The sequence below is a fragment of the Uloborus diversus genome, chromosome 4 (assembly GCF_026930045.1).
Source record: "Uloborus diversus isolate 005 chromosome 4, Udiv.v.3.1, whole genome shotgun sequence".
In the NCBI taxonomy this organism is placed as follows: domain Eukaryota; kingdom Metazoa; phylum Arthropoda; class Arachnida; order Araneae; family Uloboridae; genus Uloborus; species Uloborus diversus.
In genome coordinates this window covers 188,559,797-188,575,588 of record NC_072734.1, presented here as the reverse complement: position 1 = coordinate 188,575,588, position 15,792 = coordinate 188,559,797, and the positions used below count along the sequence as shown (strand labels likewise).

At 36.7% G+C, this 15,792-nt stretch overlaps 1 protein-coding gene across 1 annotated transcript in view; it reads right to left on the bottom strand.

The window, feature by feature from the left end:
* LOC129221056 (erlin-2-like) overlaps positions 1-3,428 on the bottom strand; it is a 47,158-nt gene extending 43,730 nt beyond the window's left edge. The window contains exon 1 of the mRNA XM_054855494.1: positions 3,299-3,428. The gene's annotated coding sequence lies outside the window, so the exon portion shown is untranslated. The remainder of the gene's footprint in view (positions 1-3,298) is intronic.
* Positions 3,429-15,792: the final 12,364 nt, after the last annotated feature.

The following is a 15,792-nucleotide window of genomic DNA, read 5'->3' as shown; positions in this document are numbered from 1 at the left end:
GTTAAAAGGTTTCAATGCAAATTTTTTCGGAAGACAGAAAAAACCATGCTCATTCATAAGCAAAATCATTAACTTTTCAAAGCCAGCCGCCTAATGACGGATCCGCCCCTGCAACTAAAACACTTCAGAAGCAAGGGTGCCCACCCGCCCTGAGGTCAAGCCCCCCCCTACCCTCAATATCGCAGAGACCTCCCTCCAACAAATGAGAAAAATACCCCTTAAAACACCCCCCCTAAAAATGTAATAGCACAGTCTGCGCCATGACCCCCCCCCCCTCCATAGCTGGGCACCCTTGTCAGAAGTCAACTATACTGAGAGGTTCATTCGATTATCAAATCGATCGAAGAATACACTGCTCGAGTGATTGACATCTCGAGAACTCAACATCTCGAGAAGTTCAAAGCGAGAACTCGAGCAGTTGATCGCTCGAGCATTCGGAAAGTGACAATCGAGAACTCGAGCAGTTGATCGCTCGAGTTCTCAGAAAGTGATAATCGAGAACTCGAGAAGTTCATCGCTCGAGAACTCGAGAAGTGATAATCGAGTACTCGAGAAGTTCATCGCTAGAGAACTCGAGAAGTGATAATCGAGAACTCGAGATACGATAATCGAGAACTCGTGGTAATCGAGTTCTCGAATGATCTTGAATAATCGAGTGATTCGATTATGAGAACTCGATTATGCCCATCACTACTATTATTTGAGAACTAAATATATGATTAATATGTTTTAAAGGTATTTTTCGATCCTCAGAATCAATTTTTAATTGTTTAAAAGTGTTTTTATAAGCTTTTATGCAGTATCTTAGAAAAAAAATAATTTTTCTTAAACATACATGTGAGATGTCCAAATGGCGTTACGATCTTGACGCCGATAATTCTGACCGTTTAGTCATAATTTTTGATGATCCACTGTCTTCTAACCTCAATAAAAAAAGGTTATTATAATGTTATCTTCTTTAATACATTGTTGTTTTACATAATTAATACATTACACATTGAACTATACATAAATTACAGTAGAAACATGGCTGGTTATGATCGCAACGAAAGCCTTTTTGCGCTAAAATCGCCAAGCAAACCTCCGTTGGCAACAACACAGTATACGATAAGCTAAAGGTTACCAGAGGGGAATTCCAGTTTGACAAATGTAGTTTATCGTCAGCTGCACCAGTTTTGGCGACTTTATCACCTGCGCCAGCAATTTTTTTCCCCCGCTTTATTATTTTAGATTTTTTTTTTCTCTTCTTTCTTTTGGAAACATAATTTAACGATCTCCAAATAGAAATACGAATTTCTTTTTTCAATAAATTTTTTTAGACATCGTTTAAATTCTTATGACATTAGAAAAAATATTCTTTATTAAAACTGATGTCACTTTTTACACTTGCATTATTTTTAATTTGAAGCTTTTTTTTAACCTTTCATCAACTTCTTCAAAATCATTCCAAAGCTGTATTATATGTACAGAGCAGTATGTATAGCCATTCAAGTACTTCATTAATATCCTTTTTATTATTAAATTGCAAAATTAAAAAAGTAGTAAATAAAATTTTCATTTGAAAAGTTAAAAATCAGATTAACAATTGTCAAAAATGGTGAAACTTACATTATGAATGATGTCCAAAATCCGTTACCTACAGGACAACAATGTCCAAAATCTGTTACCTACAGACTGCTGATTTAATTTGCTAATTAACACTTTTTAAATACCTGCTGTCTTTTCATGTTCAAATATTGTGTTCTAGGTATGCATACTATAGAATAAAAGCAAAATTGATGTCAAATTTGAAAATTTTTGAAATTGCTCAAAGTTAACTTTTTTGTTCCCACCTTTTGAGAACTGCCCATGTTCAGCCTCACCTGTCAAGCTCATTCCTTCTTATAAAACCAAACATGTGACTTAAATACAAATAGGATGAAAAATACTGAAGTTGCATGGCGGTGTGAACTAACACAGCATTGTCAGTACTTTGTACTGCACCTGCAAGTTCAGACATGGGTTTTTGTTGCAACACAGCCACTTATTTTAATTGGACACATGAAATTAATTAGCAGATGTTAAATTTGTTAGAAATATCTTTTCAACTGTGATACCAGAACTGAACAATACAAGAACTTGCTAAACACAAACCAAAACTCTAAACCAAAATGCAAACTTTCAAATACAAACAAAAACTTTTTAATTCATTTTTGTTCCACGTTCACATCCATCTAGTAAAATAGGCAGATTTTCTCAAACCATCATAGTGTGTAGACATGTTATGAAACATTAGCCAATAAATGTTGTTCATTTTTTATCAGTTAAATTATGCAGCAGTGACTGCATAACAGCATGAAACCATGACATCACATCACAAATTACAGAAACATAAATAATTATAGAGAGAAGCATCAACGTGAACATAACAGATGAACAAACAGAAGTTAAGCTCTTTGCTTATCAATTATCATCTTTTTTTTTTTTTTTAAATTGAATAATATAAATGGATAATTATGCTTAGAATTGCTTATTGATTTATAACAAAATTTACCCTGCAATGCTCTTACATTTTTTTCTGCATACATTATTTTGCTTTCTTAAAAAATACTGAATTCAGTAAAAATACTGAAAAATCACATGTCTATAAAACACAATGTAGAGGGAAATTTGTAAGGGAAAAAAAAAATATTTAGGCAAAACTCAAGTCAAAAGGGATTTCCATCAAAATGAACTTCTTCAGAAAAATAGAAAGGATTTTTTTTTTTTTTTTTTTTGTAGTTAAAAAGGAAAAAACTTGCCATTTTAATTTTTAAAATGAAACAGAAAATTAATAATTTTAATCATATTACGAACAGCAAATTTAATTCTTTGTCGAGTAGGGAATAATAAAAAATGATTGGTCTATTGAATGGCACTCATTCTCCCATAAGTTTAAATCACCTTAAATGCACCAAACATTTGAAAAAAAATATTAGCAAAAAATTCTTTTTTCGTATTTTTTAGAATAAAATGTGCAAGAAAACACGTTATATTTTATCGAACTCCGATTTCTCAAAACTTGACCGAATAAGCTCCATACTGATTTGCATAATTTAAAAACTTAATGGGAGGATAAATTTTTAAAAAATTTCATACTTGTAATAAGTCTAAGAAACTCGAAAAACTTCTAAAACCAGAAATTATTACAATGTTGAGCTTTACAACAATAAAAAAGACCAAGTTTGGCGTTTCGAATTTGTGCAACAAATGTATTCCAATTGATAATTTTTCGAGAAACTTTTTCTAGCAAGAAAATTTCCACAAGACTCATATTTACCTGTAAAGACTAGAAACTGTCAAAATTCTAAACACATAATAGTAGCGAAAATATTACTCTCATAAATAAAGAAAAGTATCTCCTCATTTTAAACGAAATGCTTCACTCCATACCCACCAAACAAAAAAACCGGAACGGAACATTAGCAGTAGACGAGTTTTGACTTCAGTTCATTTCAAACTTGAATGAAAGATAAACATTTGACAGATTTTAGATAAGAAACGGAATTTTTATTGACTTTCGAGGATAACGAGGGAATGAAATTAACGAAACTCAAAAGCATTTATTGTGTTTAATTATTATGATGAGCTATTTTTAGATTTCGATTCCGAGTCACAACTGACTACAACTGTATTTATGTCGAGGACTGCATACTAAGTGCCTTGCCTCCATTATTTTGGCTATTTTTAGAGAGTAACTTTTTAATGACATTATGCCAGCTCACTCACGTCATGTGAGCATGTGACTAAAGGATCTTATCCACGATGTGACAAATTTTAAGTAAGAAAAAAATAAATACTTTTGTGCAGAGAGGTAAATGGTAAAACGTTTTGAGGCAGAAAATTAGCAGATTACTGCATACACGTGTTTTGTAGTCACAGGGAACCTCTTTTTCAATTCAAAATAGTGAGCATTTGGTTTCTGGAAGCAAAGACATTCGGGTCATTCCCTCAAGAAAAGATGGGTAGCGACTGCATTCCACTTTGAAATCGGGAGGAAACTGCCGCGAGCACGGGTCACGTGGGGAGCATCAAGCTTCTTGCTCCTTCGTGCCTTAAATTTATTGGCGAGTGTTTGCATGCGATGGGTTGCAAATTTTGATCTTTCCGCTTCTTGAAATCTTTTAAAGATTACTTGCAAGGGGCCGTTCATTAATTACGTAAGGGTCCCGAGGGGGAGGGGGGATTAGAAAAATCTCTATATACCCTTACTTCAGGGGGAGGGGGAGGAGAGCAAACCCATTCATTCGTAATATTTTCTAAGTCGATATTTTATATTAGAAATCGGGCGGTCAAGTGGTTTGCAGGGATCATATTTCATTCGCGTCTGGAAGGAAAAAACGCATTAGGATTAGCTGTTTTTTACTTGTTTTATAAAGAATGAATAGTGTAAAGTATAATAATAGAATGGCACTATGTATGGTATGTTTTATTTTATAATTAATATCGCATCATACACAATATGTTTGAAAAATAAAAATCTTTGATGAACGTCCAACAGGAAGTTTCAATGTAACTGATCCTTTTCTAACAACATTTTTTGTTTTTAAAATCGAAATGGAATCTTACGTAAGAATAGGGGGAGGGGTTTGAAAAATCTAACCTACCCTAACATGGGGGTAGAGGAGGGAGGGAGGTCAAAAATTGCCAAAATCATACTTGCGTATTTAATGATGGCCATCAACGTACAAACATAGTCTGCTACAAGCATAATCCAGGAACGGCAAATGGGAAAATAAATTTTCCACTTGTTCCAAATTAGTTTCTAAAAGTTTCAAAAAATTGTAATGAATGCATATTGTTACAAGTTTTGTAAATTGTATTATTTTTATGATTAATTTGTTATAATCTGGCTAATTTTGGCGTTTATTTCCATCTAAAATTATCTTAGTAACATAACGTGTAAATAGTTTTTTGTAATGTACATACAACCCCCTAACATTTGACTGAAGTATATGGTCCTTCAATTTCTGAAAGATAAGATTTGTGAATGGAATAAAAAGAAAATACGAGAAATCGGTAGAACGCAATCGAAATTTCTCATTGGAATATTGTGAAAACTTTTCAAAATTTTATAAATGGCCTCCGTGGCATAAAAAGTCAGTCTCGTTTTCGTCGTTGCTCTGGAAAGTGTGTATTAGCCTTTGCGCTGTGTTTTTGCGTATTTTGATGTAAATACGTGTGTGACAGTTGAGTTTACGGTGTTATTGATATTTTCCTAGTTGCTATGGTTAATTTAGCAGTTGCTAACGATATTTCTTGTACATAGTTGCAAATAAATCTCTTGTGTTTTCTCAAGAACTGTGTCGTTATTTAAAGAATTTCTTGAAGTGGCTGGACTCATAACAATTGGCGCCGAACGTGGGGCTTCTTCAGGACTTTCTTGGAATAACTGTGACCTTGGACATTTTTTCATAAGACTTCGGATTTGGACTTTATTTTTAAGGTGATTACTCGCGCAATGGATGATCAATCAAAACTACTTCTTGACGCAATCAACTCTGTAAAGAGTGATATGGCGGCTAATCAAGACAAATTAAAAAGTGATTTAGCTGCAAATCAAAAACAATTGAAAAGTGATTCTACTGCAAATCAAGAACAATTGAAAAGTGATTTAAAGGTGCTGAAAAAGGACTTAACTTCTAACCAAGAAGAAATTAAAAACGACCTTATTTCGGTAAAGACTGTGATGAAAAATAATTTTAATGACATAGAGCATCGAGTTGATGCTATTGAAGAAAAATTTGATACCGTTGAAGGCCAATTCAATGCTGTAGAAAATAAATTGGAAGAAGATAGAAAATTTCATCTACTTAAAGAAGAGATCTTTAAAGATCTGGAAAGGAAATTGGCGACGTTTGGAAGCGGTGCTGGTGATTTTATACCTTCAGCTGCACGACCTTCAATTAAACTCGCCACATTTGACGGCAAATCCTCGTGGCAAGTGTACAAGACCCAGTTCTTAATTGTTCTCCGACGCAAATGGATGGGACTCGGTTACAAAGGCCTGCCCTGCCATCTTGCAGCATCCCTGAGAGGTGACGCAGCGGACATTCTGCAGACCCTTCCGGACAGCCAGCGCTTGGATTTCGCCGCCCTCACATCTGCGTTGGAGCTTCGCTTCGGTGAGAAAGTGCCAGAAAGATTTCAGTCGACTTCAGTCGAAAATCCCATTTCCAGAAAAAAGGAGAATCCCTGCAAGAGCGAGCGTCGGACGTCGAGAGATTGTCTTATCTGGCTTTTTGCAATTGTCCTGCAGATGTTCGAGACAACCTGGCACGTAACTACTACATCGACGGGGTTCGGGATACTGAAATCCAGAAAACTCTCCGGATGGCGGACGTTAAACATCTGAAGTCCCGCCGTAGTGTACGCTATGAAATTCGAGGCCGCCCAGCAAGCAACCCGCAAGGATCGCCATTTAATCCGCGGTGGGAAAAGCTGATGAGTCTGATCCGGTGTCGTCACGGTTGGCCAAACTTGAGAAGCAAATCAAAGATATAGCGAGAAGCATTATTAGCAATAAAGCTCATCAGTTCCAAAAGAATCAAACCCTGAATTGCTGCAAATGTGGCGGAGAAGGCCACATAAGAAGAAACTGTGAAACTCGCCCAGAAACAAGAGGGAAGAGCATTACTCCCTCCCAGGTCCAGGAAAAACTAAGACATGGCAATCTCGCGGGGCGGAGGTCGCCAAATTGGAATGAGCCATATCCCACATTTTTCCAAATTTCCCCGACGAGTGGCGGCAGTAATGGGCTTATCATTTTCGCATATGTAAGTGGGTTTCCCTGCCAAATACTTGTGGACACAGGAGCCAATGTTACCATCATTAGAACCGATGTGGCTCGTCAATTTGGACTCAAAATTCTATGGATGCCGCCCTGCGTTACTCTCCAAACTGTAACCGATGACAAAATCGAGATTCAAGGTAAAGTGAACTTTGAAATTGTGTTTGGGAATGCCACCTACCATCATACGGCATTTGTTGCTGATATCACTGACCCCTTCATTATCGGATTGGATTTTTTAAAGAAATATGACTTCACCCCTTACCTTCAAGACTAATGAGCTGCACTCGATGAGAGAAGACATAGCCGTTTTCCATGCAGAAAATGACGTAAATTCCGCTCATCAAATAATAGCACAATAAGGGACTTCACCATACCTTCTAGAACAGAATCATTAATACCTGGCTCCATTGAAGAAAGTAAAAGTTTTCGACTTTAGCCTGATCGAATACCCTTATTGCTTAGGTTAACCTAAGGCAATAACCTAAAAGGAGTGCTGGTAGAATCTACGCTTGTGGACCTTTCTAAAGATGTAATTCCTGTGAGAGTCGCCAACGTGAGTGAAAGGCCAAGGGAATATTCGGAAAGGTGAAGTGTTGGCAACTTGGTACTCCAGTAAACTGCATTATTGGAAGAATAAATCCCCCCCGAGACTGTGTCTTCTGAGTCTTTGACATCGAAGTTAATTGGGAGTGCGCCATTATCGAAAGATCAAAGAACTGCTGGCGGAACAATTGGTGGACGACTTCAAGCATCTGTTTTCATCTACATCGGAGGATGTTGGCCGTACGAATTTAACGCAGCATAGGATCTACACTGGAGAACACCCCCCTATTAAGCAGCATCCAAGACGACTTACCCGTTCGCCAAGAAGGAAGAGTTTGAGACCCCTCATGAAAGAGATGCAGGAGAATGACGTCATCGAACCCTCGTCCAGTCCTTGGGACTCTCCCATCGTCTTGGTCCGAAAGAAAGATGGCTCCACCAGATTTTGTGTCGATTACCGACGACTGAATGAAATCACCAAGAAAGACAGTTACCCTCTTCCACGGATAGACGACACCTTGGACACTCTTTCCGGACACAAGTGGTTTTCGACCCTGACTTGAAGAGCGGCTACTGGCAGGTTGAGATACACCCTGATGACCGAGAGAAGACAGCGTTTACAACTGGACAAGGCTTATAGCAGTTTAAAGTGATGCCCTTCGGCCTCTGCAATGCACCAGCTACGTTCGAGCGTCTTATGGAGACAGTGTTAAGAGGACTTTCCTACGAATCCTGTCTGGTCTACTTAGACGATATCATCATCGTGGGACGCAGTTTCGAAGAACATCTGGCAAATCTTAGGAACGTGCTGCAAAAGCTTAAGGAAGCCAATCTGAAGTTAAGCCCGTCCAAATGTAATTTGTTCCGCCGGGAAGTGAACTACCTTGGTCACATCATTTCTCTGAGGGTGTACAAACCGATCCAGAGAAGGTATCTGCAGTCAAGAGTTGGAGTCGTCCCGAAGACATCCATCAGCTGCGAAGTTTCCTGGGGCTCTGCACATACTACAGGAAGTTTGTGAAGGGTTTTTCCAACATTGCACGACCTTTGCATAAGCTGACGGAGAGCAAGCAAAGTTTGAATGGTCCAAAGAATGCGAAGATGCATTTCTACGACTGAAGGAGGCTTTAACATCAACGCCTATCCTCGCCTATCCTCAGCCTGAAAAATCCTTCATCCTGGACACTGATGCGAGCAACGAGGGCATCGGAGCTGTTTTATCACAGGAAATAGACGGCAATGAATATGTCATCGCTTACTGGAGCAAATAAATATCAAAGTCGGAGCGAAATTACTGCGTCACCAGAAAGGAGTTGCTGGCCATAGTTAAAGCTGTAGAACACTTCAATCATTACCTCTACGGCCGAAAATTTCTGCTTCGGACAGATCATGCTTCGTTAACTTGGCTTTCGAACTTCAAAAATCCGAAGGACAGATAGCCAGGTGGACAGCGGCTCCAGAATATAACGTGGAGGTCAAGCATCAAAAAGGGTTGTCTCACGGTAATGCAGACGCTTTATCAAGGAGACCCTGTAGTGAGAACTGACACTATTGTTCCCGAGTCGAAAAACAGAATGGAACGACTAGTCCTACTGCCTATCAGGTGACAGTAACTTCAACATCATCAGAACCTGATCCAAGTAGTGACGACCAAGTTCGGAAAGATCAACTTTGAAGATCCAGACATAAAACTAATTTTGGAGTACATAGAAAGTGACAGTGGGTGACCTAGCTGGCAGGACGTTTCCATCTTTAGTCCTGCAACAAAAAAATACTGGGCTTTATGGAACTCACTCCATTTACGGAATGGCGTGCTACATCAAAAATGGGAATCTGACGACGGCAAAACATCTAGGTGGCAGTTACTACTTCCCCGATCAAGGATTTCAGATGTTCTGAAAGAAATACATAGTAGTGCGACTGGAGGACATTTTGGTGTCTTGAAAACCCTCAATAAAGTTCGAGAGTGCTTCTTCTGGAGCAAGGCGAAGGATGACGTGGAGAAGTGGTGCCATTTTTGTGACGCCTGTGCCGCCCGTAAAAGACCGAAGAAAAGAAGCCGAGGGAAGTGTCATCTGTACAACGTCGGAGCTCCTTTCGAACGAATCGGGATCCGACATCCTGGGTTCTCTACCAAGAACTGCTGACGGGAACAAATACATCCTTGTTTCCATTGACTATTTCTCCAAATGGCCCGAAGCATATCCCATTCCAGATCAAAAAGCTACCACCGTAGCAGAGACTCTAGTCCAGCATTGGATCTTGAGATATGGAAAACCTTTGCAGATTCATTACGATCAAGGGAGGAATTTCATCTCTGCTGTGTTTAAGGGACTATGTGAAATTTTCAAAATCGAGAAAACTAGGACAACACCACTACACCCACAATCGGACGGCATGGTAGAGAGATTTAACCGCATAATCTTGAATAATCTCTCACTAATGGTCTCCAGAAATCAACAGGATTGGGACAAGAAGCTACCTTTGTTCCTGCTGGCCTACCGCAGTGCTGTCCACGAAACTACCGGGTATGCCCCATCTCAGATGCTCTTCGGACGAGAACTTCGGCTACCTTGTGATCTCGTCTTCCGTCGCCCCCCAAATGCTCCTTCATCGCCTGAGGAGGATCTCCAGGCCGGTTGGAAGACGTTCATAACTTCGCACGAGAGCGAATCAACATCGCGGCGGAGAAGACGAAGATCCGATACGACACAAGGTCCACTGGATATGAATTCAACGAAGGTGACAAGGTTTGGTTATGGAATCCCATCCGACGGAAAGGTCTTTCACCCAAATTGCAGTCTCATTGGGATGGACCCTACAAAGTCCTTAAACGACTGACTGACGTCGTAGTAAGGATCCAAAAATCACTTAACGCGTAATAAGTTTGACTTCCTTTCTGGGGATTGTACTGCCCCGGACGTGCAGTCCTTAGGAAGGGGGCAATGTTACAAATCTGAAAATAGTAATTATTTTTGAGATTAATTTGTTGTAATCTGGGTAAATTTGGCGTTTATTCCACTAACTGTCATCTAAAATTATCGTAGTAACTTAACCTGTAAATAGTTTCTTGTAATGCATATACAACCGCCCCTTCACATTCGAATGAAGTATATGGTCCCCACATTTCCGAATGGTAAGATTCGGGAATGAATAAAAAGAAAATATGAGAAATTGGTAGAACGTTGTAGGATTTTCTGGATCTTTCTTTTCTGGTATAAAACGCCGGGCGTCTTGTAAATAAAGGAGAGAGTAGTTTGTTGTCTAACTGTTTACTCTCGTTTTTCACTGCTGTTTGTGACTGTATTAGCGCTTGCGCTGTGATTTTCGAATTGCTGTTCTTTTCACGTATTTTGGATTCAAATGCATGGTGTACTGAGTAATGTACAGTGTTTAACGATATTCGATTAATTGCTGGATGTTTGCAATTGCTACCTGCTCTATTGTTAATATTTGTAAATAAACTCATTGTGTATCAAGATTTGAATCGTCATTTCGAAGAAAGCTTGAAGTTGCACCGGATCCTTAACAATACCTTTGCTTCTCACTGCCTCAATTAGCTTTATGGAAAAAACTCAATGAGGTCACAGGTATTTGTAAAGATACGAACATCTATAGTAAGTATTTTATGAGAGAAAAAGATGACAGCGCAAACACTCAGTTCAAGTTGTTAATTTTGGTAATATAAAATGTTTTTCGCCAAAAAAAAAAAAAAAAGCGATAAACGGCTTTCTAACTCTATTTTTAGCTATAAAACCAATAAATTTATAAATAACTGAGATATTATTAAAGTAAATACTTACTAATGGGATGTTATTGGTCCTCCTTTGACCGATTTTTCCTTACATCCAAATGCAGAACAATGAGAGACCATTTCGTTTTAAAACAACAGCTCTCCTTCGTAGAAACACATGCTATGCTTCTCCGCAGTGGGTGCTTTTCACGTGGTGAAAAACCACTTTCGTGCTAGCGCGAGAAAGGGTTCCCACTAGGGGTGCGACATCGATGTCGATGTTTTGGAAACATCGATGTTTTTGTTAAAACATCGATTTTTTTGACATCGATGTTTTACTTTCGATGTTTTTCGACCATCGATGTTTTGGTTTCGATGTTGATGATTTTGCATTTTAATTAAAAATTATCATAAAATTTGCTCCAATTTTCTCGCTAGGTAATTAAGTTTACTTATGGAGTTGCCAAAAAAAAAAAAAAATCATTTTTTTTGCATCCATATTACAAGATCATTTTTTCTGTGTAGAGGATGATTTTTGGGAAGATCACTACAAGGGGGGGGGGATAGTAGAAGATTAACTAGAGAGTGAGTAAGAGAGGTCAAAGCTATATATATATATATATATATATATATATATATATAATATATATATATATATATATATATATATATATATATATATATATATATTGGGAGAACCTGTGACACTGGTAGTCTGGTGCCAGAACTTGCAGTCTATTTCAAGGCTCCAATTCTTTAACTAAAGGAAAATTCTATACGTTACTACGGTGAAAATTATAACTTTAAAAATTCAGAGCTGGTAAAAATTGCTTTAAAGTACTTGATAGTGATGGCAACTTCTGTTCCATCGGAAAGAGATGCTTCTCTGACTAGTGAGATAGTCTGCGAAAAGAGAAATGCGCTTCTGGGGAACAAATTAAACAAACTTCTTTTTCTCTTAACTGTCAACCACCAATATTCCCTCTATTACTTACAATTTGTGTTTAATTATTAAGTAACAGTACAACATATATTCCTTGCTCTTAAAAACAATTGTTAGAATTAATTTTGTATTTTTAAAATAATTAGCACAACTTTTTCTCATCATTCAACTGACAGTAAGTGCTATGATACATTTTTCCTAATTTCCTTTTACTTCCTTTTACAAAAAAGAAAGTATTGTATTCGCGAAAAAATTTTCACACAAAAATTGACCTAAATTTCCATTTTACTCGCCCCCGAATGAATATTGAGTTTTTTTTCGAATCGACTACACGTGGATAAGTGCCTAAGAACGTATAGACCCGCGAAATATAGTGTTACATATCCATAATGACGATTCCCGAGTTAATTACAACGAATTTTCTTGTAACGTCTGTATGTATGTATGCCGCACAACTCAAGAACGGTAAGTCCTAGAAAGTTGAAATTTGGTACGTAGACTCTTAGTGGGGTCTAATTGTGCACCTCCTCTTTTGGTTGCATTCGGGTGTTTCTAAATGGGTCTTTTGCCCCTTTTTGTGGGGAAATCATTGTTAATTTTGATGTAAACTTAAGTGTTGTTATAATTTGGCGGACACTTGGCGATATATCGCCAGTCTCTTGGTCGCCAAGGTTTGTTGCCAACTTGGCGACAAATTTGGCGGTTTTTTTATATAATCTGGTTTAAATGTGGCTATTGTTGGTGATATTTAGAGAGTAAACTATCGAATCACATTAAAATTGCCAGTAATGGGGAAATGACATTAAATTGGAGTAAAAGGAAGTCATGTGATGCATACATCAGCTCGTTTGATGTAAATTTACTTTTAGTTTCATTCAGTTTGAAAATATTTCCTTATTACTATAACTAGTTTGTATTAATCGGTGCTTGTCTTATATGTTATCAATTTTTGTCCTACTATAATACCAAGATGTTTCGAAATTATTCTTATTAAATTACATTTATGATTTGAGGTTCAGTATTTTCAATATATTCGTCAGGTACGTATTATTTTTTATTGCTTAAATTAGTGTAGTATATTCAAAAATGTACGTTATACATTGATAGAAAGATCGATGTTTTAAAACATCGATGTTTGGAAACATCGATGTTTTTTGGTCGATGTATCTATACCATCCATGTTTTAATTTGTAACATCGATGTTTTGAAAGATCGATGTTTTGCCATCGATGTCGCACCTCTAGTTCCCACATACTTTTTCTACCCATCTTCACTCTGAGGTCATTCTATGACAAGTGATCCAAAATTTGAGAAATTTTTTCACTCCCCTTTTTGTATTTCTTTAGAATTTGGCTCATCGATTGTACCCTTCAAAGTCATCAAAAGTCTAAATTTTTAGATTTCATCTCTTGTATGTTTTTTATTTACGAGACTTTGATTTTTAGAAAAACCGTCTTTTTCTCAAGGACGCTTGAGCTTAAAATAACTCAGCACCAAAAATAGACAGAAAGATTGGTAAAAAGCATTTTAAAGTACATTAGTTGCTTTTTAGTATGATATGCAACGTGACTGATTTTATAAAGAATTTCATTTAAAAAAAAATAAATTTAATAGTAAAATTTTAATTTCTCAGATAACATATAATAAATTAAAAAAAAAAAAAACATTTCTGTGCATATTATCTTTATTTGTGCAAAATTTCAAGTTGGTATCTCGATAGGATCATATTTTTATGAATTTTTGAATAAAATTTGACTTAGAAATAATATTTTTCAGATTCTTTCTAGTTAAATATAGGATTCTCTGACTGGTGATGGTCAAATGAGTAGTAAGTAAACATGACTATACTTGAAATGAACTGGCATGAATTTGTAGATTAGTTTATCTCTTTTTTTTTTTCCAAAATGTAAAAAAATAAAATAAAACAAAACAGATAACAATTTAACGGTAAACTTCTTAAAAGGTGGTAAATGTTCTTCTTTTAAAACAAGACGAAGTATATCCCCCCCCCCTTCCCACGCACCCTAACATATGATTAACGCTATACTGGTATCGCGCCTCACCTGGGGATTGAATTGAGAATTATTTTTACCCCATATGTTTTCTTCTTTTCTCAGACCCAAAAGTCTTTCTTTTTAGATCATAACTTTACAAAGTGTACTTGATTTAATTCAATATCTGATAAGGAAAGTTATGATTTATTTCATCCCCTACCCCAGCACCAACCTTCAATTTCGGAAGGAGGAAAACAGTTTGCCCCAAGATCATAGCAAAATAGTGTTTTCCCCATGTTGTTTTAATGTTTTTCCATTCTTTTCACACAAAACTACAAATAAATCAAAGTATCAGATCATATGCCTGTCTACACATAACTGTCTTTCTACAACATCTGGAGTGCAGCTGTTTTTTACTTTTCTTTATTGCATGTTTTCTTTTAAATTTCTGTTGTAAAGGAGAGTAATGCAACGAGATCTATCTATACATACATTAAAAGCAGTTATAGATCAAACTAACGTTGCTCTTTTGAGCATAACTTTCCATGTTGTTAAATTTCACTCCAGATTGCTCCTCCCCTCACCCTACCATCCCGCTTTCCGAAAAAAAAAAGCTGCAAATGAGTATGGTTCTATTCAGTGATGTTCCCATCAATTTTTCTGAGAGTATACTCCCAGTAATCCATTATGCACAATATGTGTATGCATTATATACATGATATTTCTAAAACATGTTTGAGAGTCTTTGGCGCATGTGGAGTCTACCCCTGGTTCTACTTGTCTGTTAAAGTTTCCCCGACTTTTAGTGTTTGTGATTCCCCCCCCCTCCTTTATAAGTCTCAACTGAAACTAATGTTTTGCAGCCAGGGCCGTCCGAAGAGCTGACGGCGCCCGGGGCGAAAGTTTCCTGGCGCCCCCCCCCATACACACAGAAAAATCAAGTTAGTTATAACATCGGTGCATAAGCGTGAACACGTCATACCTGAATTTTTTACATATTAATGAACAGAACAATTAGAGAGCTATGCATAATACAAATTAAAACACTAGCAATGAATCTGTTTCTAATATTTGTGAAACATTAATGCCCCAAAAACTTTTCGAAATATGGAAATGTTAAAAATCCAAATATTTATCTTGTAAAATGTTATCCCACTAGATAAAAAACAAACAATTAAAACTAAATTGGTTATTCATATTGATCAAACTAAGAACACGAATAAATTATTTGCTGATTATAAATCGAAAATGTATTTATTCTACAACTACTCAACAACATCGAAAATCACTCAGAATTGCGTTTTTAATTTCGAAAAATCACTGGCCCTAATATTACAAAATATGGCCTTACAAATTGCGTTTTATGACTTGAGTTTAAGAAAATATTCGTTCAAGCTTCCCCATGCCGCCTATTCTTTAATACCACAAGCAATGGGTTTTTTAAACGACACTTACAAAAAATGTAAGTGGAATAGCCCCTGAATGTAAAACATTTCTTACATTTTCTTGGACCATAATTTTGAACAATTTTCCTGGGAAATGCTCCAGATCCTCCTATTCATAAAATCTTCAAAGTTTGTCTAAAGTTGCCTTTTTGAAACTTCAATTTCGAAATGTTGCAGGGTGAGAAGGAATTGATTTCAATCTATTTTTATATATATATATATATATATATATATAAAAGATTGGAATCAGTCTCTGAGCTCTCTCCCTTACCTGAATTTAAACGGTATTTACTATTGAAAAAAGAAAAAATATGTGTATTAGT